The 25,729-nt window shown below is 43.6% G+C and overlaps 1 protein-coding gene across 9 annotated transcripts in view; it reads right to left on the bottom strand.

Moving 5' to 3' along the window:
* PHF21A (PHD finger protein 21A) overlaps positions 1–8,434 on the bottom strand; it is a 198,121-nt gene extending 189,687 nt beyond the window's left edge. For 2 of the 9 annotated variants that reach the window (XM_029060261.2, XM_029060258.2), the window contains exon 1: positions 8,331–8,434. The gene's annotated coding sequence lies outside the window, so the exon portion shown is untranslated. Of the gene's footprint in view, positions 1–1,300; positions 1,395–6,589; positions 6,752–7,060; positions 7,117–8,330 lie in introns of those variants that run through there. The other 7 variants (XM_029060260.2, XM_029060257.2, XM_029060259.1 and 4 more) reach the window with 5 other exon arrangements.
* Between the last annotated feature and the right edge of the window lie 17,295 nt (positions 8,435–25,729).

Below are 25,729 nucleotides of genomic sequence, written 5' to 3'. Positions count from 1 at the left end.
AGTAATTTTCAAGGAACCTGTGTTTTGCCCCTAATTTACATAAAATGGAATAAACTGAATTAAGCAGGAGTGGCTTCGGATGCAGTTTAGAAAGACTACAAATCCCAGAAATCACTGCTCTGACCTTAATTTGAAATGAGACACTGCATTTTGGGATTTGTAGTGCCGAGGTTACAAAATTTTACTGGCCCCACCCCCCGACACACACACCTTCCCTAAGAGGGACAGGAACTATGCCTATTTCTCAATAGTGTATTATTTTCTCCCAGGGCCTACTACAGTGCTCTGCACAAAGTAAGTGCTTAATAAATACTGACTACTCCTCAAATTTCAACTCTGATGGCCATTACTGGAACACCTACACTGGTCCTGATCAAGGGAACCAACCACTTTCTTCTGTGCTCTGGGGATCAGTATATATTCCCGGCAGCATATGATGCCAAACACACTCTCTGAATCAATACCTTTTTCATATGTGAACAAACTTGCACGAAGAGACATGTTTGAAATGATGTAAACACCAAGTGTAAAAAAACAAAACAAAACAAAAAAAACCCTTGCTGGTCCAAAAGAAATAATGGCTATTTTGAAGAGCTTGACTAAGTAGCCCATAACTTTTGAAATAGCATTTACTGGATTCCCTTCAGGACTGCTAGAGTCTAGTTCTGTTAAAACGAATTGTAAATGACACTTTTCTGAATCTTCTCCCAAAAAGGTCATTTGTGAACAAAGTACTCTCCTTCCCCCAATATTATCCATCTGGAAATGTATTCCCCTCCCTCTACAAATGCACTGTGACCTGAGTTTGCCCTTCCTCTTTCCTCCACAAATGGGGGAGGGGGAAGAGCGGGTGGAGAGAAGGAGAGGGGAGGGAAAAAAAAAGAGACAGAAAAACCTGCTTTCATTGAAAATTAAATGGCTGCTTGAGGACAGAGCCCTTCTACACAAGACACTAGACTACAACTCTGAAGAGGGAAGGCCAGCTTTCCACGTTAGCCTCTTCAGAGAGGCCTGCAGCCGGGAAAAGGAAAAAAAAGCAAAAGAAGAGCAGGTTCTACTACCTTCGATCCCAAACTCAATAGTTTAAGCTTCAATTTAAAGTACACATCGCCCTTGTAAATCTAAGGAAAAGAGGACGGGGAAAGGCTTAAAGCGCTGGGAGGCCCAGCGCAATTGTGGAAGCCTTTTCAGACAGCAGCGCCCTCACCAACATGCAACAAAATAAAAGTCCACCACATCTCCGAACGACAGAGAAAGCTAAGCCAGCACACACATGTAACTTAATTCAGTTAAAAATCACCTGTGGCACCCGCTACTACATTCCAGCATAAAAGTGACAGGCTACCAAAGGATCTGATGCCTCGTCGATACAAGGTACTGTCCATAAGGCCGGAGACCGTAGTTGCCATGGTTACTATCAGTCAGTTAATCAGAAAATGATTGTGACATCCTAAAGTTTGGGTTAAAACAAAACAGTTTAGGGTGCTGATGGTTAATTAACTGAACAGAACAACTACTACTTCATTTTTAAGTACTGTCCACTGCTCTAGAGATGCACATGGTTAACAATACTTGGATCTGCGGCAGAGAAAAAAAATCAATTCCTTTCTGCTGCTCCTTCTCCTCAAGTACTGACAGTTTGTATTCTCAATGCAGCCAAAACAATAAAACAAAACCCATCTTTTTGGCTTCTGTATTTAAGTTCTTCTTCTCCTTTTTTTCTTTCCAGGCCCACAAACAGTCAAAACAAAGACTAGATCACCAACCTGTTGGCCCCATCCCCTTCCTCTCTCCAGATTAACCATTCAGGCATCTGATGTCTTCTTTACTTAAAAAGCTGCAACACCAGAAGACATTTCCACACCAGATCCTGAAATATAGGTGCAGAGTAGTTTCCTTCATGAAAGGCCTGCTAACTGCCATTTTTAGAGTGAAAGAACTTGCAATATGTTGGGGATTTTTTTTCACGCCCTTGTAGAACAGTCTGGTACAGGAAAGTTTCTTTGGAAAGGCACAATGCTATTTAGCCCTCACACGTAATTAGAAGCTAGCAGTCAACCTACCTACCAGCTTAAGGCTGGGGCTGATGAAATGATAATACTGAAGTTTACTTAAAAATTCTGTTTCAGCATTCCCACAGCTAAGAGAACTGTTGAATCAAAGGCTTCATGCACACATCAGGCAAATTATATGAAAGTCGTAGGAAATAGTATTACAAGGAAACCAGACAGCAGATAAAATATGTTATTTTAAGAAATTATTTACAAAAAAAGCTGCAAGCTTTTTAGACATTACCTCTACAAATTCTCAGAGCAGAAGAGATGCAGACTTGTTAAAGCTGATCTGAACAAATGCCTTGCCGTGCTCCTAAAGAATATCTATGCCCATAAAAAAAAAGCATATGCAGATATAAAAATTCCTGAAAAGTCAATACAAATCACTTATTCTCTGGGACGTGTTAACTGCAGACAGGTATGCTCAATGAAAGCATCCCTCTATATAGTTGGCTATAAAAGGATACTGTCAAAAGTTGTACATCTAAAACTTGATTTTTCCACAGGTAAAAATTATTAAATGCAAAAATCACATTCCGTGTTCCGCATACACGCACTGCTAGGACATGTCAAAGTTATCTAATTCATTTTTACGTCACAACAGCCTGTCGTACGGAAAAGTTAATATGTCCTTTAATTTTAGTTTGAATGTTTACATGTTACCTCTATCAAGCCTTAAGGCAAGCTGCCATCTTTAGTTTGCTATTATAAGTTTCTTTTAATAAAAAGGAAATGTTAGCTGCACTTATTAAGCGTTAGCAACTTTTAGTGCACTTGTGTGTATAAAGATGGTCCAACTACTCATTCTTCCTCGGTGAGCCTGCCTATAGAGAAAACTACAAAATATAAAACTTGAGGTTAAAACTTACTTATTATTTCTGCAGAAAAGACCCACGAGTAAGATGGGGGAGGGGAAAAAAAAAAAGTTTGGAGTCCCACTCCCCCTGCCACCCAGGGTTTCAATCTTTTGTTTTACTGTAATAGACCACCAAAGAACAGATATTTGAACTCAAACTTCCTCCGAAACAAAACAGCACACACAAATATACACGATAAATGTTATTTCTTGCTCATAGATCCATATTTCACTTTTAGTTGAAATTGGCTTGCAAATGCTAGAGGAGAATTTTTCACAAGTTGGGAGTGAGTCAAACAAAGCACAGGGTTACATTGATAACCATGTGACATTTGTTACTCTGAATTCTAAGAAGAGAATGCATCTGGGAAGGAGAGAGCACAAAATACCCCTAACATTAACTATGAGACTTCACTGAGGAAAGGTCAGCAGACCAGAAAACAAGAGAAGCCCTACTGTCGCAACGCAGTGACAACTAGGTACGCTCTGGCATTATCGGAGGAAAAAAAAAAAGGAGGGAAAAAAATGAACGAGAGAAAACTTTCACAGCCAAGTTTCCAAAAATAGTGATTTTAAAACCAATTTGAATGCCCTGACATTCTTTTAACAAATCTTAAAAACAGTACCCAAGGGCATTTAAACCAAAGAATGAAAATAACTTTCACCTATATGTGGACAAACTCTACAATACAATTCACGATTGATTATAATGTAGAAAAAACTAGCATTCCAACGAGAGATTTGGAAGACTATGTGCTAGCTTATCACCTACAGAATTATCTCTGGGATACTAACAAAGTTGTCCAGAACAGTCTTATAACCGTCTTAAAAGGCCATTAAGTTTTTATTTACATGCGATTCTACTAACCCAATGGCAACTCCTTTCCAGTGATACCAACTCACCTTACACTAAAAAGAGAGAGATCAAGGCAGTGGGTAAAATGATACTGTGATATTGTCAAGTGAATATTTTCATTTTCACACAGGTAGGTCAGTGAACAACCACAGCAACATCTTGCCTCCAACCAGTACAACTTAAAATACCTTAAATGGCGTATTTATAAATGCATATCCACTATTGTGATTTTTCTACAGTCCACGGACACTCAAAAAAAGATTCTACAATTTCTACCCTACCCTAGTTCAGTTACCTCTTCCAAGTTTGAAGTGTAGTACCTGGTTTGATAATTCAAACATTTCCTGACATTGTAGCAGCAAGAAAATTATTAAAGTACTTCTGTAAAAGTTTAAAGACCCCAAATTATGAGCCAAATACTTTTGCTAATGGGTTCTACAAACAACCTTAAGTGTGCATGTGTGTGTGTGTGTGTGTGTGTGTGTGTGTGTATCTACATACATATACACATACACATCTATAGTCTCTTTCCTTCCAAAAGAATATGTTTGTGACACCTTTACTGCTGGGAGAATCGAAAACTCATGGCCAACAATCGAGTGGAAAAAGCTCCATCATCATCATCATCATCATCATAATGGTATTTATTAAGTGCTTTCTATGTGCCAAGCACTGGAGTACACAAAAAGTAATCAGGTTGTCCCACGTGGGGCTCACGTCTCAATCCCCATTTTACAGATTAGGTAACTGAGGCTCAGAGTCTCAGTCTCAGTTTCAACTGATGCCTGTGACTGTGGGCAAGTCACTTAACTTCTCTGTGCCTCAGTTCCCTCATCTGTAAAATGGGGATTAAGACTGTGAGCCCCACGTGGGACAACCTGATTCCCCTATGTCTACCCCAGCGCTTAGAACAGTGCTCGGCACATAGTAAGCGCTTAACAAATACCAACATTATTATTATTATTTACTTGTTTTGTTGTCTCTCTCCCATCTTTTAGACTGTGAGCCCGTTGTTGTGTAGGGATTGTCTCTGTTGCCGAATTGGTCTTTCCAAGCGCTTAGTACAGTGCTCTGCACACAGTAAGCACTCAATAAATACGACTGAACGAATGAACAGAGAGGTTAAGCGACTTGCCCAAAGTCACATAGCTGATAAGCGGCAGAGCCGGGATTAGACCCCACGACCTCTGACTCCGGAGCCGGTGCTCTTTCCCCTGAGCCACGCTGCTTCTCAAGGTCACCCCGCAGACAAGAGAAGCACTTTACGCCCATAAAGTTCTACCGCAACCATGAGGGACTCCTTGACAACCCTACAATAACAAAATTCCTAAGTGTAATATTATTAGAGGGCAAAAAGTTGGTGAAATACTTCAATTTTGTGAAAGGTAGTCATTTTTACTCAGTCCTGGTGTGAAATAGTTACCTTAAAATGGTAATTACTTGAAAAAATAATCTGATATTTTTATTAACCTGTTATATTAACATTTCTGTTGTTTGGATGAGGCCCAGTGTTATTGTAAAGGGTTGCAAGCAAATGCTCTAACTTCCTGGGGGTACAGCCATTTGTTGCATTAGCACCTCCTGCTGGATTACATTTAAATCCGATCACACTAGCAGAGGCAGGATATTTTGCAGAGACACTAGATCCTGGCAAAATAAAGAATAAGGACCTAACTACCCTCGTTTATTTATTTAAAAAAAAAAAATCACGTGCCTGTGACTTTAAATTCTTTCTTCAAACAAAGAGGGAGCTGAGAGCTCCATTTTCCCAGCTCCATAATAAAGTTTGAAAAAGGATGCAATCCTGTCTCTGAGTCCAGATAAAAGTAAAACGTGCTGACGCCGGGCAAAAAATTAAAAGAGCTACTTCTCTTTCAAAAACCAAGTCAAAGAGCGCAAGAGCACTCAAACAGGTATTTTAGAGAGACGTTCCGAACAATGCCAGTCGACATGCAAAAAGTTGGATAAACTAAAATGATCTTAGTGAGTTTCTTTGGAACTGATGGCAGTTCTTATTGTTTGAATCAATTCTTCACTGTTGTACTTTATTAAAGTTGTGCATCCACAGTACTTTTCAATTCAGAAATTTAATTGATGAAAACAAGCTTCACCGCACACAAACTTTACCCTCCCAGAATACAGGCCTCGAGACTTAAAAATTCTTTCTCGGCATTTTAAATAGCTACAATTTACTAGTTTTAGATCCCCAATGTGGATTCTTTATGAAGTAGCCTGACTGAAAAGGAAGAAAAAGGAGTTTGCCAAAGCCAATATAAACAACAGCATTTCTCATTAAAATGTATTTAATGTTCCTCTACAATGCTATGAACCAAATAAACAACACTGCGAAACAAAAACAAAACAAAACAAAAAAACAACACTGGGCTGGCCTGCAAAACTCAAAAGTGAAGTTGACTGGTTTGCATTCATCGTCCCAAGTGAGTAAACTCTCCGATTTTAGGAAACGGCAGAACACCGAAAAAGTACATTTAAATCTCCATCGCTATCCCTTTAAGATGCTCTCCTCCAAGGTAAGGCTTTTTATTCCAAGTATGAATGCTGACGTGCATTCTTGATGCACAAAAAGAGGATCTCCTTACTTTCCCCCAGAAAACGAGGGCCTAGAGAAGCTTTTCCTTCCTAGAGTACACAACCGCCTGGAGAAAACAAAACAAAAACTTTCAATAATTCAAATTCATCTAGTTCTTACTTTCAGCTCTAAAACGGCGAGACGGCTCCTTCCCTGGTAGAAATTCCCCACATATCCCGCTTCCCCAGGCCTTCTGTACATAAAGAGAGATCCCCACACGACTTCCTCCTCACCTGGGGAGGGGGCAAATCTTTGAAATCCAAAAGCACAGCCACAGAGTTCACTGTCAAGGCCAGTTCTGGGCCCACACAAGCCCGAGTCCCAACTGGGGCCTGAAATCCTGGAGCCACACTTTCAGGGGGGGCTCATCTTGAAGGACCAGGGCCCTTGGACTTGGGGGAGAATCTGAGATCCTCTACTTCACCACCTAAACAAAGAATATTTCGACATAATGACCGGGCTATGATGACACGGATTGACCACTGAAAAGGAAACCTCCCTTCCATCGGGGGCCTTCCCCTCGCCTCCGAAAACTAACTTAGAGACGGCTCTCTTGGCCCCCCACCCACTTGGCACCTCTCTGCCCCTTTTTCTGTGGCCTTCTTTCGGGGTGGGCCCCGGCGGGGGAGACGAGGGGATCTGCCTCTGCCATTTCCAGGCCAAACCCCCTGAAAACCCAACAGGGCCACTCTGCTGCTACCCACCACTGCCAGTGTGGCTTGGAGAGGAGAAATCCTAACGGCACCCCTCGGCAAAATAAAGAAACCTTAACAGGAGATGACGAGGAGGGCTGGAAACTGCTGCGTGCGACGGGGTTGGACCAAATGGAGAGTCCCACACACGGGGCTCCCCTACAAAGCGGGGGAGCAAGGCCAGAGGGATGGGGATTCGCATGCAGGGCAGGGGGCAGGGGGGTGGGGGAGGAGGTAAGGTGCACCTCCTCCCATTGCCCCAGCGGGAGTGGGCGAAGGAGGGGGAGGAAAAAATAAAAATCCCAAAGGTGTCCTTGCAGTCAGCTGTGTGCATGTGCGGAAAGGCCAGCCCCAGGGTGAGGGGTGCAGGAAGACTCTTCAGCATAACAAGTTGCAGAAGAAGAAGAATAAGCGGAATTTCCCCACCGCTGCTCCGGCCACCAAAGACAAATGCACCAAAACATACACACACACACACAGACACACACACATACAAGCCCGTCAGCGTCAGCAGCCGCAGCTTTTTTTTTTTTACCAGATCCCTCGGTCTCCCAACAAGATGGTTTTCCAAAAAACAACCATAATAAAAACTTCCCACAACAGCATCATGGGGTGAGGATGAAAGAGAAAAGGAAACGATCAGCAGCCTCGGGAAAAGCAGAGAGGAGAGAATAAAGGTCCCTTCCAACCCCCCCCCCCGTGCAGTGCATCACCCCTCCCTCTGCCCCCCCATCAACACAATGTGACACCCCCCCCATCTCCTGCCCACCCACCCCCCAGCTCGGATGTCTGTGTCACCCTTCTCCCTGTCCAGTTTCCAAGCTCCCTGTGTGGCTCATAAACTTACTTCAATTTATCCTGGGGGTGGAAAGGAAAAAATAAAAAATAAAGGCATGATTTTCCCATTGTCTTTTTTTTTTTTGCTGGGGGGGGAGGGGGTGGAGGGGGGATAGAGCACATAGAGGAGCGCCCCGAAGGGGAAGTTATTTCTGAAATCCCAAGTTGACTGAAGGGTCCTGGCAAGAGCTGGGGCCCCCCCTCCCCTTCTCCCCTCCTCCCACACACCCCTCCCCTCCCCCTCCTCCCCCCCCCCCAACAAACTCCCAGCAAGCAGTCCCTGCTTCTCCCTGAGACACACACAAGAGAGGAGAGAAAGAGAGGAGGAAGAGAGAGGAGGGGAGGGGGGGAGGAAGAAAAAAAAAAAAGGAGGGAGGAGAAACAGAGCTACTCAAGAAAAGAGAGAGTGAGGCGAAGAGAGAATGGAAAAGCTGGGATACTGCACCCTCCTGCTGCTGGCTGGCTGTCCCCCCTGGCAGCTGGAGGCAGGAACTCTGAGCAGGAGAAGCAGGAGGAGGAGGAGGAGGGCACTCTTCTTCATGGGGAGGGAGGGGGGGGGAAGAAGCTGGAGCTGCTGGAGGAGCTGCTGCTGCTGCTGCTCTGGGCCTCTCTCACTTTTTAAATATTAGTGTGTTAAGATGGTAGGTTGTTCCCTTCTCTTTCCCACCCCCCCACCCCCACTCCTCCTCCTCCTCCTCCTCCTCTTTGGGCTGTTTCTTTCCTCCTCTTCCCTAAGAAGGGGGGTGGGGGGGTGCAAAGGAGGGAGGTGGGGGGGACTGGATCCTCCTCCAGGAGACACACACACACAGGCCCCGGGCCGAAGTGGGGAAATCAGAGCAGCAGGAGAGAAACTATGGGAGACAAACAAGCCCAACTCTTCATCCTCCTCCTCCTCCTCCTCCTCCTCCAGCAGCAGCAGCAGCAGCAGCAAGCAGCACCAGCCCATTCACCACCCGGCCCCGGGCCGCAGCACCTCCGCCGCCGGAGCCCGGGATCCCTCCGCGCGGGCCCAGACCCGGCCGGGGCGCGGGAGCCCGCCGCGCGTCCCCGCCGCCCCCGGCTCGCCGCCGCCGCGCGCGCCCCCGCGGCCCCCCCGGGCCCCCCGGACCCCCGGGGGTCCGAGCCCGGGCCGGGGGGGCGCGGAGGGGCGACGGCGGGCGGCCCCGGCCGGGCCCGAGCGGCGGGGAGGCGGCGGGGCCGAACGGCGGCGCCGGGCCGGGCGGGACTACTTGACGGCTCGGTGCGGCGAATTTATTTCACTTTGCCTAAGGAACGGGGGGTGCTGCGGCTCCCATTGCCTAGGGAAAAAACCCGGATGTAAAGTGAGTGAAACTAAACTAGAGCGAAGTAGGGCAGCAGCCGCCAAACTCCGGTGCAGCGGCGGCGGCGAGGACGGGGCCGTGCAACCGGCGGACCGTGCAATCCGCTCCGTGCACCGACCCCGCTCTCCTCCCCCTCCCAGGGCGCCCCGACCACTCACTCCGCTGCGGCGGCAGTTTTTAAGGCAGGGCGAGAAGGCGGAGAGAGAGGGAGACATTGCAATGGGGAGCGTCGTCCGGGCGGCGGGAGGAGGATGCAACCTCAAGTCTAATGCAACGTGCAGTCGCCCGGCAAGTCTCATGCAACGTGCAATCGGCAGCAGCCGCCTCGAGTCTCATGCAACGCGCAGGCAGCAGCAGCAGCCTCCAGTCTCATGCAACGTGCAGGCAGCAGCAGCAGCAGCAACCTCGAGTCTCATGCAACGTGAAATCAGCAGCAGCAACCTCAAGTCTCATGCAACATGCAGGCAGCAGCAGCCTCAAGTCTCATGCAACATGCAATCAGCAGCAGCCTCAAGTGTATTGCAACATGCAATCAGCAGCCGCCTCAAGTCTAATGCAACGTGCAGTCACGCAGCAGCAGCAACCTCAAGTCTAATGCAACATGCAATCCCCCACCAGCAGCAACCTCAAGTCTAATGCAACATGCAATCACCCAGCAGCAGCAGCTCCCCCTCCCCCCTACTCCGCCCCCTTGCCAAATAACTACCCTCCAACCACTTTATTAGCCACACCGAGTCCCACGATTACTTCTGGGAGTGGAGGAGGTTGCTTTCCTCCACTTACCTCTATTTGATGTCCCCCTTTCCCCCCCCCCTTCCATGTTTTTTTTAATCTAAGTTCTTTTGTTCTAGGAGATGATGGCATGTACTTTTCTGCTTTGGGCAGCAGGGCAATCTCGGTGCACAGCGCGCATAATCTAGTGATTGGCAACGGTTTTTTATTATTCAAAGTATTTTTATTTTTCCTTTACTCCCAAAGACCACGACAGGGGTGATGGGGGGGGGGGGGGAGTTTAAAAAGAAAAAACAGTTTCTAATTTACATCTCCTGTAAAATAACAACATAGGTCCCTAAAATTTCCTTCTACAACAAAGAAATAGGTAACATTTTTTAGTCAGCGGATCAGGAAGATTATCTCTTCTCCACTGCACTTAATATATGGTTGGTCCAAAATAACGACAGAGTACCCCCACCTCAATTGAACACAATATTAGAAGTCTTTTGAGATTTTTTTTTCTTTCTAAATGTTCTGCCGCACCACCTGTGTTTTTTAATACCCGCCACTTTTAGCCCTCAAAATATTTTCAAACGTGGATAGGTCATGCCAATCCCGTATGAGGTAAACAGAGATTACAGTTTTCTGCAGATAGCAGAGGCCACAGGTCAAAATCATTTGCCCCTAATCAAAGTAAGACATTGTTAGAACCAGGAATAGATCACCAGGTCTCCGTTACCAATCGGGCCACAAACTTGTTAACTAACATTTGGTTTTCAAGAAATCATAGATTTAAATAACGTAGGTGAATCCATCCATTAAACATCTTTAGACTTTTAACTTTTTAGAAAATACAAAAAATAACCTGTTTCCTAGAAGTGTTTTGAGATCGGCCATAGTAATTATGATTATGGTATTAGGTGTTTGTTATGAATGGACCTCTGGAATAGGTAATAATAATAGTAGTATTTGGTAAACTCTTACCATGTGCCAAGCACTGTACAAAGCACTGGGAGTAGATACAAGATAATCAGGTACCATTGGCGGCTCACGTGAGTAGGAGAGAAAATGGGTATTGAATCCCCATTTTCCTGATGAGGGAACTGAGGCACAGAGAAATTAAGTGACTTGCCCAAAGTCACACAGCAGACGAGTGGAAATCCTGGGATTAGAACCCAAGTGCTCTGGCTCCCAGGACTGTGCTCTTTCCACTAGGCCACACTGCTAGGGTGATCTGGTATTTTATCTCCATTTCACAGATGAGAAAACTGAGGCCAAGAAAGGTCAAATGAGCTATTAAAAGTCACTTAGCAAGTTTTCCCTGTGATGCGGACACCGCAGTTGGGGGTACATGATGCCTTATCTGTCCCACCTTCGGCCTGGAAACAATAATAATAATGGCATTTGTTAAGCTCTTACTCTGTTCCAAGCACTGGGGTGGATACAAGCAAATTGGGTTGGACCCGATCCCTGTCCCATGTGGAGCTCAAAGTCTCCATCCCCATTTTACAGATGAGGGAACTGAGGCCCTGAAAAGTGAAGTGACTTGCCCAAGGTCACACAGCAGACAAGAGGTGGAGCCGGGATTAGAACTCATGACCTTCTGACTCCCAAGATGTGTTCTACCCACTATGCCATGCTTCTTCCCTCCATTGCTCCCGATACCACTGTGTCACTCTCTCATCTCTCTGGCCCTGCTTGACCCCATTAGACAGAAATCCCTCCCTCACCCCGGCCCCAGACTGTAATCTTGTTGTGGGCAGGGAATGTGTCTGTTCTATTATTATATTATTCTCTCCCAAGTTCTTAGTGCAGTGTTCTGCACACAGTAAGCTCAATAAATATGATTGACTGACTGGACCGAGGAAAGGAGCAGCCTAGTGGAAAGAGCACAGGCCTGGAAGTCAGAGGACCTGGATTCTAATCCCAGCTGTGCCACTGGTCTACTGTCACTTAGCTTCTGTGTGCCTCGGTTACCTCATCTGTAAAATGGGGGTTAAGACTGTGAGCCCCATGTGGGACAGGGACTGTGTCCTACCCTATTATCTCGTATCTACCCCCATTAGTACAGTGGCTGACACGTGGTAAGAGCTTAACCAATGCCATTAAAAAAAAAAGTGGCAGAGCCAGGATTAGGCCTCAAGTCTCCTGATCCCCTGTGCCACTCACTCAATCAGTGGTATTTATTGAGGATTTACTGTGTGCAGAGCACAGTATTAATCACTCGGGAGAGGACAACACAACAGAGTTAACAGACCTTCCCTGTCCACAACGAACTTACATTCCAATAGGCCACACTGAGTGAATCATGGCCATATTTATGAGGAAATCTTTTTAAATAAATAAGCAGATTATAAATCCCATCTTTGACCTCTATCTCCACAGGGCAAATCTAACGTACAGCACTGACCTAATAATTGTAGGGATGATGCCTTGTAGGTGAGATTCATGTTTCTGGAGCTACATATCAATAATTCCACCTCTAAACTCAATCAGTCAATCAGTGGTATTTATTGAGGATTTACTGAGTGCAGAGTACTGTATTAAGCACTCGGGAGAGTACAGCACAACAGAGTTGACAGACACGTTCCCTGTCCACAACGAACTCACATTCCAATAGGCCACCCTGAGTGAATCATGGCCATATTTATGAAGAAATCTTTTCAAATAAATAAGCAGATTATAAATCCCATCTTTGACCTCTATCTCCACAGAGCAAATCTACAGCACTGACCTAATAATTGTAGGGATAATAATAATAATAATGTTGGTATTTGTTAAGTGCTTACTATGTGCCGAGCACTGTTCTAAGCGCTGGGGTAGATATAGGGTAATCAGGTTGTCCCACGTGAGGCTCACAGTTAATCCCCATTTTGCAGATGAGGTAACTGAGGCACAGAGAAGTGAAGTGACTTGCCCACAGTCACACAGCTGACAAGTGGCAGAGCCGGGATTCTAACTCATGACCTCTGACTCCCAAGCCCGTGCTCTTTCCACTGAGCCACGCTGCCTCTTGTAGGTGAGATTCATGTTTCTGGAGCTACATATCAATAATTCCACCTCTAAATCAATCAGTGATATTTCTTGAGGATTTACTGTGTGCAGAGCACTGTATTAAGCACTCGGGAGAGTACAGCACAACAGAGTTGACAGAAGTTCCCTGTCCACAACGGACTTACATTCTAATAGGCCACACTGAGTGAATCATGGCCCTATTTATGAGGAAATCTTTTTAAATAAATAAGCAGATTATAAATCCCATCTTTGACCTCTATCTCCACAGGGCAAATCTAACCTACAGCACTGACCTAATAATTGTAGGGATGATGCCTTGTAGGTGAGATTCATATTTCTGGAGCTACATATCAATAAGTCCACCTCTAAACTCAATCAATCAGTGGTACTTATTGAGGATTTACTGTGTGCAGAGCACTGTATTAAGCAGTCGAGAGAGTACAACACAACAGAGTTGACAGACACGTTCCCTGTCCACAACGAACTCACATTCCAATAGGCCACCCTGAGTGAATCATGGCCATATTTATGAAGAAATCTTTTTAAATAAATAAGCAGATTATAAATCCCATCTTTGGCCTCTTTCTCCGCAGGGCAAATCTAACCTACAGCACTGACCTAATAATTGTAGGGATGGAGACTTGTAGGTGGGATTCATGTTTCTGGAGCTACATATCATTCAATTCATTCATTCAATGGTACTTATTGAGCGTTTACTATGTGCACAGCACTGTACTAAGTGCTTGGAATGTACAATTCGGCAACAGAGACAATCCCTGCCCAATAACGGGTTTACAGTCTAATCCGGGGAGACAGACGGACAAAAACAAGACAACATAATCACGAGAAAATATCAATAATTCCACCTGTAAACCTGCCAGAAAGCTTTTTTTTTTTAACTAGTCCATCTGGCCAGCAACTTGGCATTTCAGTCCTTTCCATCTTCTAGTTCTGTTCCCTTCCCTCGCTACTGACCTGCTGGTGTCAGGATGAGACCTGAAAGGGAAAGGCCATCAGCAACCCCGATCAATCAATAGCACTAATTTGGGGCTTAGTGTGTGCAAAACACTGAACTAAGCACTTGGGAGAGTACAAAATAACAGAGTTAGTAGGCACGTTCTCAGTCCACCAGGGACCTTACAGTGTAGAGGGGGAGACAGACATGAATATAGATAAATTACAGATATGTACATAAGTGCTGTGGGGCTGAGGAAGGAGTAAATAGAGGGAGGAAATCCTAATGCAAGGGGTACGTGGAAGGGAGTGGGAGAAGAGGAAATGAGGGCTTAGTCAGGGTAGGCAATTCCCAGTCCATTTTAGCAGGAAATTCATGCAAAAATTCCCTGTTCCATTACAACAACCTAATATGTGCTGAATTGCTATGAAAAAACTATAATAATAATAATAATAATGTTGGTATTTGTTAAGCACTTACTATGTGCAGAGCACTATCAAATCCTGCTAATAGACTGTGAGCCCCATGTGGGACAGAGATTGTGTCTGATCCAACGCTTAGACCAGTGCTTGACACATAGTAAGGACTTAACAAATACCATAATTATTATTATAGCTATTTATTAAGTTTCAGGAGCCTAATATGTATTATCAATAAAGTCTGCTTAAATGCATGTGGATGCCATGGAATATTTTCAACCTGTCTATTAGTCTTGCCTCACACAAACATGGTCAACCTGTATCTGAAGGTGCCAAATTATTCCGGCTCTGCCACTTGTCAGCTGTGTGACTGTGGGCAAGTCACTTAACTTCTCTGTGCCTCAGTTACCTCGTCTGTAAAATGGGGATTAAGACTCTGAGCCTCTTGTGGGACAACCTGATTACCCTGTATCTACCCCAGCACTTAGAACAGTGTTCTGCACATAGTAAGCGCTTAACAAATACCATTATTATTAAAATTAATTTCTCAAAAATGTGAATTTTAAAAATCCTGTCATTTTTCCTTTGCGCTCAGTATTGAAAATGTCTAGTCCTGTGATCACTTTGAGCTTTATAAAAAACGTTCACAAATAAAGACAGAGAAATTTAGGTTCCAAAAATGAAAATCCCTTTGAGTTTTTCAAGGAGGCTGAATGAATTTATTACCATCTTGCGAAAGTAAACCCAAAATGCGGTCATGATACAGTCAACGGAAGATTACACTTAGTAGTAATACATGGCTTTGACATCTCTATAATTCTCATGTATCTAAAAGATGCGAAGCTTTAAAATTAGACTAACTAACCACTGTAACTGGAGCTTGATATTGACATTTTCAGAACAGGCCGTCAGAATTATCTCCCCAAAAGTCTGAGGGCCCCATATTTGGGGCAGGCAAGGGGGAAGAGAGAGTGATTTTTTCCTTAAATGAGTCAAGCCTATATCTTGCTTTTTAAATGAAGAACAATTAGTCCCATAATAAGAGTATAGTGATAGTCATTTAAGTGCTTGCCATGATGGCAAAAGCTGACATCAACATAACATAAGATAAAAGTAAGTTTCCATTTTATAATTACGTAATATCTCTATCCTTTTAAAACCTAGGAAGATAAATGATTCTGAAGCTTACATTTCAATTTTCTAGTTTGGGGTTTCCTGCGTTTTTCTTAAACAAAACCTCTAAATTAGTGGTTCATATTCGTTCAGTCATTTAATCATATTTATTGAGTGCTCACCGTGTGCAAAGAACCATACTAAGCGCTTGGGAGAGTTCGGCGCTTAGAACAGTGCTTGGCATATAGTAAGCCCTTAACAAATACTGACATCAACATACATGTAGGATAAAAGTAAGTTCCTATTTTATAATTATGTGATATCTCTATCCTTTTAAAACCTAGGAAGATAAATGATTTTGAAGCTTACATTTCAATTTTCTAGTTGGGGGTTTCCTGAGTTTTTCTGAAAAAAACCTCTAAATTAGTGGTTCATATTCATTCATTTAATTATATTTATTGAGTGTTCACTGTGTGCAAAGAACTGTACTTTTTGAAGCTTACATTTCAATTTTCTAGTTGGGGGTTTCCTGAGTTTTTCTTAAAAAAACCCTCTAAATTAGTGGTTCATATTAATTCATTTAATCATATTTATTGAGTGCTCACTGTGTGCAAAGAACCATACTAAGCGCTTGGGAGAGTTTGGCACTTAGAACAGTGCTTGGCACATAGTAAGTGCTTAACAAATACTGACATCAACATACACGTAGGATAAAAATAAGATCCCATTTTATAATTATATGATATCTCTATCCTTTTAAAACCTAGGAAGATAAATGATTTTGAAGCTTACATTTCAATTTTCTAGTTGGGGGTCTCCTGAGTTTTTCTTAAACAAAACCTCTAAATGAGTGGTTCATATTCATTCATTTAATTGTATTTATTGAGTCCTTACTATGTGCAATGAACCATACTAAGTGCTTGAGAGAGTTTGGCGCTTAGAGCAGTGCTTGGCACATAGTAAGCACTTAAAAAATATCATCATTACCATCACTATTACAATATAACAACCAACAGACACATTCCTGCCCACAGCGAGCTCACGGTCTATATACATACACATGCACACCACACACACATACACATCTTCCTTTATATTAGATGTTGTTCCACTGAGGAAAAATTCACCTAGGTATCCGCGTGTGACTAAAAAGGCAACTCCAACTGCACCATTCACAAACTGTTTTTTGTTATGTCGCCACGCTTATTCTTTGCACTGCCTGATGCTAATTTTGATTTTGCGTCTTCGTCTTATGGTCCTCGGAGCTTCTTTTTTATTGTTGTGCACCATGCTGGTGTGTCTCCCAAAATTCCACTGGGATGCCATGATGTCTGAGGCCAGTTGTAACAGTACTCAAATTAATAGTAATATATTCTGCAACTAGTAATACTGGTAGTGGGCATATTTGGGTTAATGATAACAATAACCAGTACATAAAGTACCCTTTTAATGTTCTTAAATGGTTTTGTCAACGATCCTCTAGTTAAAATACTTATATCCTGAATTATGAATGGGAAAACTAAGGTTCAGAGGTTGAATGAAACCTTGAGCATATCATAAATCAATGGAAAACCCAGAACGATACCTAGTTAAATTGAAAAATAGAGAAAATCTTTTTCAAGGTGGAAAAACCATAAAACACACATTGGAATAAAGTGACCTTTTAAGGATAATGACTCCTATCTCCGATTCTCTCCTCGACCCCCTGCAATCTGCTGCCCTCTCCTTTTTGCCAAATCCATTGGCTTCTACTCCATCCTTTATCCTCCTTGTTCTCTCATCGGCCTTTGACACTGTGGATCATCCCCTTCTTCTGGAAACACTGTCTGCCCTTGGCTTCACTGAAACCGTCTCCTTCTCCAGATCCTCCTCTCCCTCCCTAACTGAGGGAGTCCCTCCAGCCTCAGTTCTGGATCCCCTTCAATTCTCCATCTACACCCATTCCCATGGAGAACTCATTTGCTCCCAAGGCTTCAACTATCACCTCTACACAGATGATAGACTAACCTACCTCTCTTGTCCTGACCTCTCTCTTTCTCTGCAGATTTCCATTTCCTTCTGCCTTCAGATCATCTCCACTTGGATGCCCTGTCATAATAATAATAATAATAGTATTTGTTAAGCGCTTACTCTGTGCCAGGCCCTGTACTAAGCGCTTGGGTGGGTACAAGCAAATCAGGTTAGACACAGTCCCCGTCCCACATGGGGCTCACAGTCTTGATCCCCATTTGACAGATGAGGTAACTGAGGCCCAGAGAAGTAAAATGACTCACCCAAGGTCACAAAGCAGACAAGTGGAGAGCTGGGATTAGAACCCATGACTTTCTGACTCCCAGGCCTCTGCTTTATCCATTATGCCACACTGCTTCTGCTGGCACCATGCTGTCATCACCTCCAACTTAACATATCCAAAAGAGAACTCTGCATCTTCATCTTCCCATCCAAACCCTGGCCTCCTCCAGACTTTCCCCTAACTATGGACGATATCACCATCCTACCTATCTCACAAGCTTGTAACCTTGGCTTGACTCTTCTCTCTCATTCAACCCACGTAAGATTACCAAATCCTGTTAGTTCTACCTTCACACCATGTCTAGAATCTCTAGAATCCACCCCTTCCGCTCCATCAAAGCGGCTACCTCGCTGATCTAAGTTCCCATTATAACCAGTCTTGACTGTTGCATCAGTCTCCTCTTTAACTTCCCTACTTTCTATCTCTCCCCTCTCCAGTCCATATTTCACTATGCTACCCAGATGATTTTTCTAAAAAGACTGCTCAGTTCACATCTCCCCTCGCTTCAAAAACTTCCTATGGTTGCCCGTTAGTAATGGTTGCCCAGATTAGTAAATACTATTGATTGATTGATCGATCCTGTCATCTCTTTAATAAGATTATACTTAGACTGTGACCCCCTCGTGGGACAGGGACTGTGTTCAACCTGATTAATTTGTATTTACCCCAGCGCCTAGAACAGTGCTTGGCACATAGTAAAAACTTAACAAGTACCATAATCATTACACTGCCTAACAAAATTACACATGCCTATATTCCTATTTATTTTCAACCTAGATATCATTAGTTTTTTTGAATGCCAAAAGTGAACACAACATTACATATTTTGAAGGATGGGTAAATCTGGGTGAACGGGTTTGGTGAAATGGCAGAAAGTAGACTGTAACGATGCCCAGTAGTTGAACAAATTGCCTGTGGATGCCTAGGAAGGACTCTCTCCCTTCAGGTGCATCCCTCTCGCCCTTAATGCTTCCATGTTATACCAGATGTGGTTGATGGGTGGAGGGAGACTGTAATCATATGAAAGCTTGGAGCCTATCCACTGGGACTCCAACTCTAATATGCATGCTCCAAGCCTTGAAAATAGAAATCGAGGAATTTTCAGGACTATCACACTGTAAGCTTGTTGTGGGCAGGGAATGTTTCTGTTTGTTACTGTATTATACTATCCCAAGCGCTTGAAACAGTACTCGACATACAGTAAACGCTCAATAAATATGATTGACCGAATATGGTTGCAAAACTCTAGCTCTTCTGTTTTTCCAAAGGCTTTTCACATTATTTATCTGGTTTTGTCTTCACAACATCCCTGGGAGGTTTGTAGAAGCAGATAGTAATATCCTCATTTTACAGGTGGGAAAACTGAAGCCCAGATAGGTGAGATGAAACAACAGGCCAATTGCATAACAAGGATTATCATTATTATTATTATTATGCAGTGGCATTTGTTAAATGCTTGCTGGGTGCCAGGCACTGTTGGACACAGTCCCTGTCCCACATGGGGTTCACAGTCTGAATCCCCATTTTATGGATGAGGTAACTGAGGCCTAGAGAAAATAAGTCATTTGTCCAAAGTTACACAACAGACATGTGAAGACCTGGATTCTTTCCACTTACCTGTGCTCCCCATGTGACCACAATCCTCAAGAAAAACTATGTTGGGAAAGCCAAGGAAGCAGGTGGAACTTTAAATGAGCACAACAAATTGTTGCCTCTAAAATCCAGGGACTCTGAAGTACTTACTCCAGCTTTCCCAGTGAAGTTCCACTTCTAGGATTTTTTTCCAGCATTCCTCCACATGAAATCCCACAGACATGAATTTACACTTCAAAATATTGGAATACTGAACCCAGCATTTATTAAGCACATCACTTGCAGGATACTTTGTAGAGAAATGTATAAAAAGTAATCCAAAATGTCTTTGCTCTTTAGGCGTTTATAATTTGGCAGAAAGCCAGATACAGGCAGAAGTAACAGAAGGTAATTCATACAAATTCAAGGAGGGAGTTTTAAAAAAGGTCTTTCCTCCATGACTATTTTGAAATATTATTTAATATACAGAAAACTGTTTAAATGAACCTCAGGAAATCCCAGGTTTGTGTTGCTAATCCCGAAGATGAGTGTAGTTTAGGAATAAAAATTTAAAAAGTTGTTGTAGTTTTTATCATTCAAAAGTTGGCTACATTTGTGTTTAATAATATCTAGTGGATGAATGGTCTAATGCTTAAATAACTCTACTTATCAATAGCATAGATCTCTAAGAAAATTTCTAGTGGTAATTCAGCAAATAACTCCCAAATCTAAAATGAAAACATTTTAGAAAATGGACTTAGATCTGTAGATTAAATTGCTTGTGTATGGCCTGAATGCCTTTTTAACTATCCAATACAACAAAAAAAGTCCAATGCAATGAAACAGCTTGGAGATCAATCAGTAAATCAGTCCTATTTATTGAGTGCTCACTGTATGCAGAACACCGTGGTAAGCACTTGGGAGAGTATAATATAGCATAAATTGACACATTCCATGACCAAAGCAAGCTTACAGTCTAAAGGGGGAGACAGACATTAATATTAATAAATTATGGATTCATTCATTTATTCAATCGTATTTATTGAGTGCTGACTGTGTGCAGAGCACTGGACTAAGCACTTGGAAAGTACAGTTCAGCAACAAATAGAAACAATCCCTGCCCTCAACGGGCTCACAGCCTAGGAGTGGGGAGAAAGGCATCAAAACAAGTCAGCAGGCATCAGTAGCATAGAATATAAATAGAATTATAGGAATATACCCATAATATAAATAAATCGAATTATAAGTCTGTACATATATACACAAGTGCTGTGCGGGGGGGGAGGGTGGGTAGAGTCAGGGCGATAGGGAGGGGAGGAGGAGCAGAGGATATGTACATAAGTGTTGTGGAGGAGAGGAAGGGGTGAATAAAGGGTGGAAATCCAAGTGCAAGAGTGATGTGGAAGGGAGTGGGAGAAGAGGACTTGAGGGTCCGGTCCGGGAAGGCCTCTTGGAGGAGGTGTACCTTCAATGAGATTTTCAAGGTGAGTAGAGTGGTCATCCGTCAAATATGAAGTGGGAGGGTGTTCCAGGCCAGTGGCAGAACATGGGAGATCCAGCCAACAGCTTCTTGTATTTAGTACTGTTGTGCTTGGGCAAAATTTGCTTGCAATCAAAAAAAGGTTCCTCTTTCCCCACCCCACCCTTTGAAATATGCCGACCAGTCACTGAATTTATTCTACAATCCCAGTGACTTAGGAAGTCTGGTCAGAGGTAGGACTGTCTTCCAAACGGGTTAGGAGTAACACTCTGACTTTCAGATTCTTCATGTCTAAGAAGAGCTCCGGTCTGAGAAGTTGGAGCCATTAGATTCCCTCCTATCGTCATGTGGTGAATGGATAAGAATGGATAATAATAATAACGATGATGATATTTGTTAAGCGCTGACTACATGCCAAGCACTGTTCTAAGTGCTGGGGTAGATACAAGGTAATCAGGTTATCCCACGTGGGGCTCACAGTCTCAATCCCCATTTTACAGATGAGGTCACTGAGGCACAGAGAAGTTGTGGCTTGCCCAAGTTCACCCAGCAGACAATTGGGGGAGCTGGGATTAGAACCTATGTCCTCTGACTCCCAAACCTGTCCTCTTATCACTTACAATAGGAGTCAAGAGTGAAAGAGGTAGTGTCTTCATGATATCTTTAGTTGTTCTTCAGTTGAGTTTGAGAGAGGGAATCCCACCCAGTCTTCTCAGGGGCAGGAGGCCTGTAACCCTGGAGAATTGAGAGTTCTAATGATAAAACAACGATTAGGGGCCCCTCAATCCATTCTAGTCAAAGACTCATTTACTAGCTCCTTTGCCCAAAACCCAGGAAAAAAGTAGTCAGGAGAGATCCTACCTAAGATGGAAAATAATTAGCTGTTTAGTTTACTTTTTTCATATTCTTCTTGCCTGGGTCAAAAATATGGACAGCAACATCAATCTCATTATTAAACAATTTAAATACTTAGGATTACGATCCCCAATGTACTACAGACTTTCATTAGTGCTAGTAATAATTAACTATTTGCATACCAGCTAGGGTGCATGTATAACCCAAGGCTTTACTACAGGCAGCAGGCCAAAGTTCAATTCTTTGCTCCACCATAAGCCTCAGTATAAATCCGGGCAAGCTTCTTATACTCTATAAGCATCATTTTCTCCAACTGTAAAATGGGTTATTATTTGCCACTTATCCCCCTTCAGTAATGTTGGGAAAATTAATGAGATAATTAATGTCTGTAAAGCACTCTGAGTTCAGAAATGTGTTCCAGGTACAAAGTCTCATTAATAGCCCCTAAAATACATCCTGCCGATCCTAACCACGTTAATGAAAACCAGTTACCTCAATGTCGGGGAAAAGTTTGATGACTTATGTTTAGTTTTTTTACATGTTTTCAATTGCCCCAAATAAAACTTCTGAACCCCTCTAAGCCCCACACATCCTCCCCCATGTTGCGGAGTTGGAAACTTTATAGCTTCTGGTTAGGGATCCTCATCACCGAGGCTCAGTCTTCCTATCTGTAAAGGGGGAATATTACCACATACTCTTTTTTTCTGGCTGAACTTCTTGGAGATATCTATAAGGGTAAGATTTCTATTAATTCTTTGACTACAGGTGATTGCATTTTTTGCAAGTGAGTTTTCCATTTTGAGGATTATCTAGCTCATTAAATACTATCGAATGAATGAATGAATCTACAACATATTTTAAAGTTTCCCCGATCAGAAGCCAACCTTCCAACTTTCTCCCACACTCTGAATGTCACTTTCAATCTGCAGCACCGACTGTGGCCAGGTTTCAGTAAGAAGCAGTGTGGCCTAGTGGAAAGACCATGGGTCTGAGAGTCAAATGTCCTGGGTTCTGCGCCTGCCTCCACTACTTGCCTGTTGTGTGACCTTGGGCAAGTCACTTAACTTCTCTGGGCCTCAGTTACCTCATCTGTAAAATGGGAATTGAGATTGTAAATCCTAGGTGGGGCAGGGACTGCATCCAACCCGGTTATCTTGTATCTACCCCAGCGCTTAAAAGAGTGACTGGGACATGGTAAGGGCTTAACGGATGCCATTAAAAAAAAATGGTCAGCCCAATGCTTCCCTGTCAGCCAGGCTGCTCTTGGAATTATCTTCCCTGCTGCTTAGTTAAGACTCAAGTGGAAGGCTGACTCTAGTCAATGAAAAATGAGACTCTCACAGGTTTTACCAACTCATGTTTAGTTGGTCACTAAAAATGTCAAATATTGTAGGGTGATACTGAGCTAGGTATCTAATAATAATATCTGTGGTTTTTGTTAAGTATTTACTAAGAACTGTATCTGGGGTTGACTTATGGCTTGCTGCAGGAGGAACGTAATGCATTATTTCAGCTAGTCATTCATTCATTCACTCAATCGTATTTACTGAACGCTTATGTTGTGCAGAGCACTGTACTAAGCACTTGGAAAGCACAATTTGGCAACAGAGACAATCTCTACGCAACGGGCTCACAGTCTAGAGGGGGGAGATAGATGACAAAACAAAGTAAGTGGACAGGCATGAGTTGCATCAATGTAAATAAATAGAATTATAGATATATACATGCCATTAATAAAATAAATAGAATAATAAGTACATTTATACACAAGTGCTGTGGGGCAGGAAGGGGAGTAGAGCAGAGGGAGGGAGTAGGAGTGATGGGGAGGGAAGGAGGAGAAGAGGGAAAGGAGGGCTCAGTCTGGGAAGACTTAATACACCCTTCTGACCCGCAGAGATTTTTTTCAGAAAAAAAAAAAAGAACGGTGTTTTCCAATAGCCATTTGGGGACTGATGTCTCCTCAGAGGGGCAGGTGTTATGAGTCTCAAAGCCTCACATACTTTATTTCAGTACTAGCTTCTCAATTAGCATAAACACAAACATTATTTTTTCCGAGTACACTGTGCCGTTGCCGTTCATTTAATAAGAAAGAAAAACTCATTCCAATTTCAATCTGGACGAATATTGCATTTCTTTTGATAAACGTCAGCAAGCTGAGGGGAACGGGCCCCTTCCAAGTGAAAAAGCTGAAGCCTGAGATTTGTCACTAACTGTGCCTAATGATAGCTCCCTTCATCCCAGAGTCCTTCGCCTCAGTAGTTTGGGCAAAAACCAAAAGGATCCCAAAGCAGTACCCAACTGAGAGTGTGAAAGCATTAGCGTCGAGATTGTAGGGGCGTCTTCTGTTTGCACCGGTTAGAACTGCCGGCTGACAAAAGTGTCTTTTTTTCAGAAGAACAGTCTTTTAAGTGTGCTAACCTTGGCCACGGTGATACCGTTAAGAGTCTATCCCTGCAATGAAGGCTTCACAGCAGGGGTTATTATAATAAGCTGGCGTGACAGTCTCGAGAGAGAGGCGTGGCCGGGACTTCCATATCCAGCTCTCCCATCTATCCATTGGCCGTGAGCTTGCAGGAATCCCTCGTATGCCCTCTCTGCCTCAGTTCCCCCAGCTGTAACGGAAGGGCAGCCCCATCTCCGGTAAGATCGAGAGGCCTTTAGGTGTCATGGAAAAGGATCCCCTTGCATTGGAGAATGTTGTTATAGGAATTTACAAATGAACTCCACCCTGGGAAGCAGGACCTCTTCAATCAATCAAAGGGATTTACTGAGCGCTTACTGTATGCAAAGCACTGTACTAAGACCCAGAAGAGTGCGATAAAACAGAGTTGGCGGACATTTTCCCTGCCCACAAGGAACTTACAGTTTAGGGGGGGAGATGAGCATTAATAATCCCGGCTCTGCCACTTGTCTGCTGTGTGACCTTGGGTAAGTCACTTCACTTCTCTGGGCCTCAGTTGCCTCATCTCTAAAAAGGGGATCGAGACTGCGAGCCCCACGTGGGACCGGGACCGCGTCCAACATGATTTGCTTATATCCACCCCAGCGCTTAGTATAGTGCCTGGCACATAGTAAGCACTTAACAAATACTATAAATATTATTACTGTTATTATTAAATTATGGATATGTACATAAATGCTGTGGGGCTGAAGGTTGGGTGACGCAAAAGGGAGTGGGAGTAGGGGGAGAGTCTCTGCTAGTTATGTGCTTTTGCCTCTTCTCACAGGCCAAAGGAAATAGCCCACAGACTCTTCTAAAACGTTGGTCAGTGGATTGGTGTGATCCAGGGGTCAATGTGCATCGGCAATTGCCAGAACCCACGATCTCCACTCCATCCATGAGCCTTTGCTTCAGCCCAAAACCTGCGGCTCCTGTTTGACCAGGTGACTCACTGAAACGGCTACAAGATTTCTTCCCAGCATTCTTATGATCAAGAAGCTGAATCTCCAGTCCCCAACCCACTCCTGCCAGATGGGAAGGAGAAAAGACACTAATGTTCACCCAGGCAAGGGTATTTTTTTTCAACTGAATCAGGGGAAACTTTTTTTTTTAATGCCCCATTTTTATAGAAAACAAGCCTCTGAGGGTTGCCCGCAGCGGGTGAGCCGTGAAGATGCCACCGCCATCCAAGGAAATATTTATCGTCACTCGTGACATCCTGAAAGGGGCAGACCTGATTGTCAAAGAGAGTTGCAAGCTCTGCCACCCTTCTTTTCCCATCCTCCCACCCAGATGGCTGCAAAACCTCTCCCAGGGGCAGAGTGAGGAGGGAGGATAGAGCTGACAGACCCTGGACATCAATTCTAGAAAACCTTCATTCATTCAGTCGCATTTACTGAGCATTTGCTGTGTGCAGAGCACTACTGAGCACTTGGGAGAGTACAATATAATAATAAACGGCCACATTCCCTGCCCACAACGAGCTTGCACTCTAGTCGGGGAGAGAGACACTAATAGCAGCGTGGCTCAGTGGAAAAAGCCTGGGCTTGGGAGTCAGAGATCATGGGTTCGAATCCCGGCTCTGCCACTTGTCAGCTGTTTGACTGTGGGCAAGTCACTTCACTTCTCTGTGCCTCTGTTACCTCATCTGTAAAATGGGGATTAA

Source organism: Ornithorhynchus anatinus, chromosome 3 (genome assembly GCF_004115215.2).
Source record: "Ornithorhynchus anatinus isolate Pmale09 chromosome 3, mOrnAna1.pri.v4, whole genome shotgun sequence".
Classification (NCBI taxonomy): Eukaryota; Metazoa; Chordata; class Mammalia; order Monotremata; family Ornithorhynchidae; genus Ornithorhynchus; species Ornithorhynchus anatinus.
Note: the sequence above shows the minus strand (reverse complement) of the source record. Positions and strands in the feature narration are given on the sequence as shown.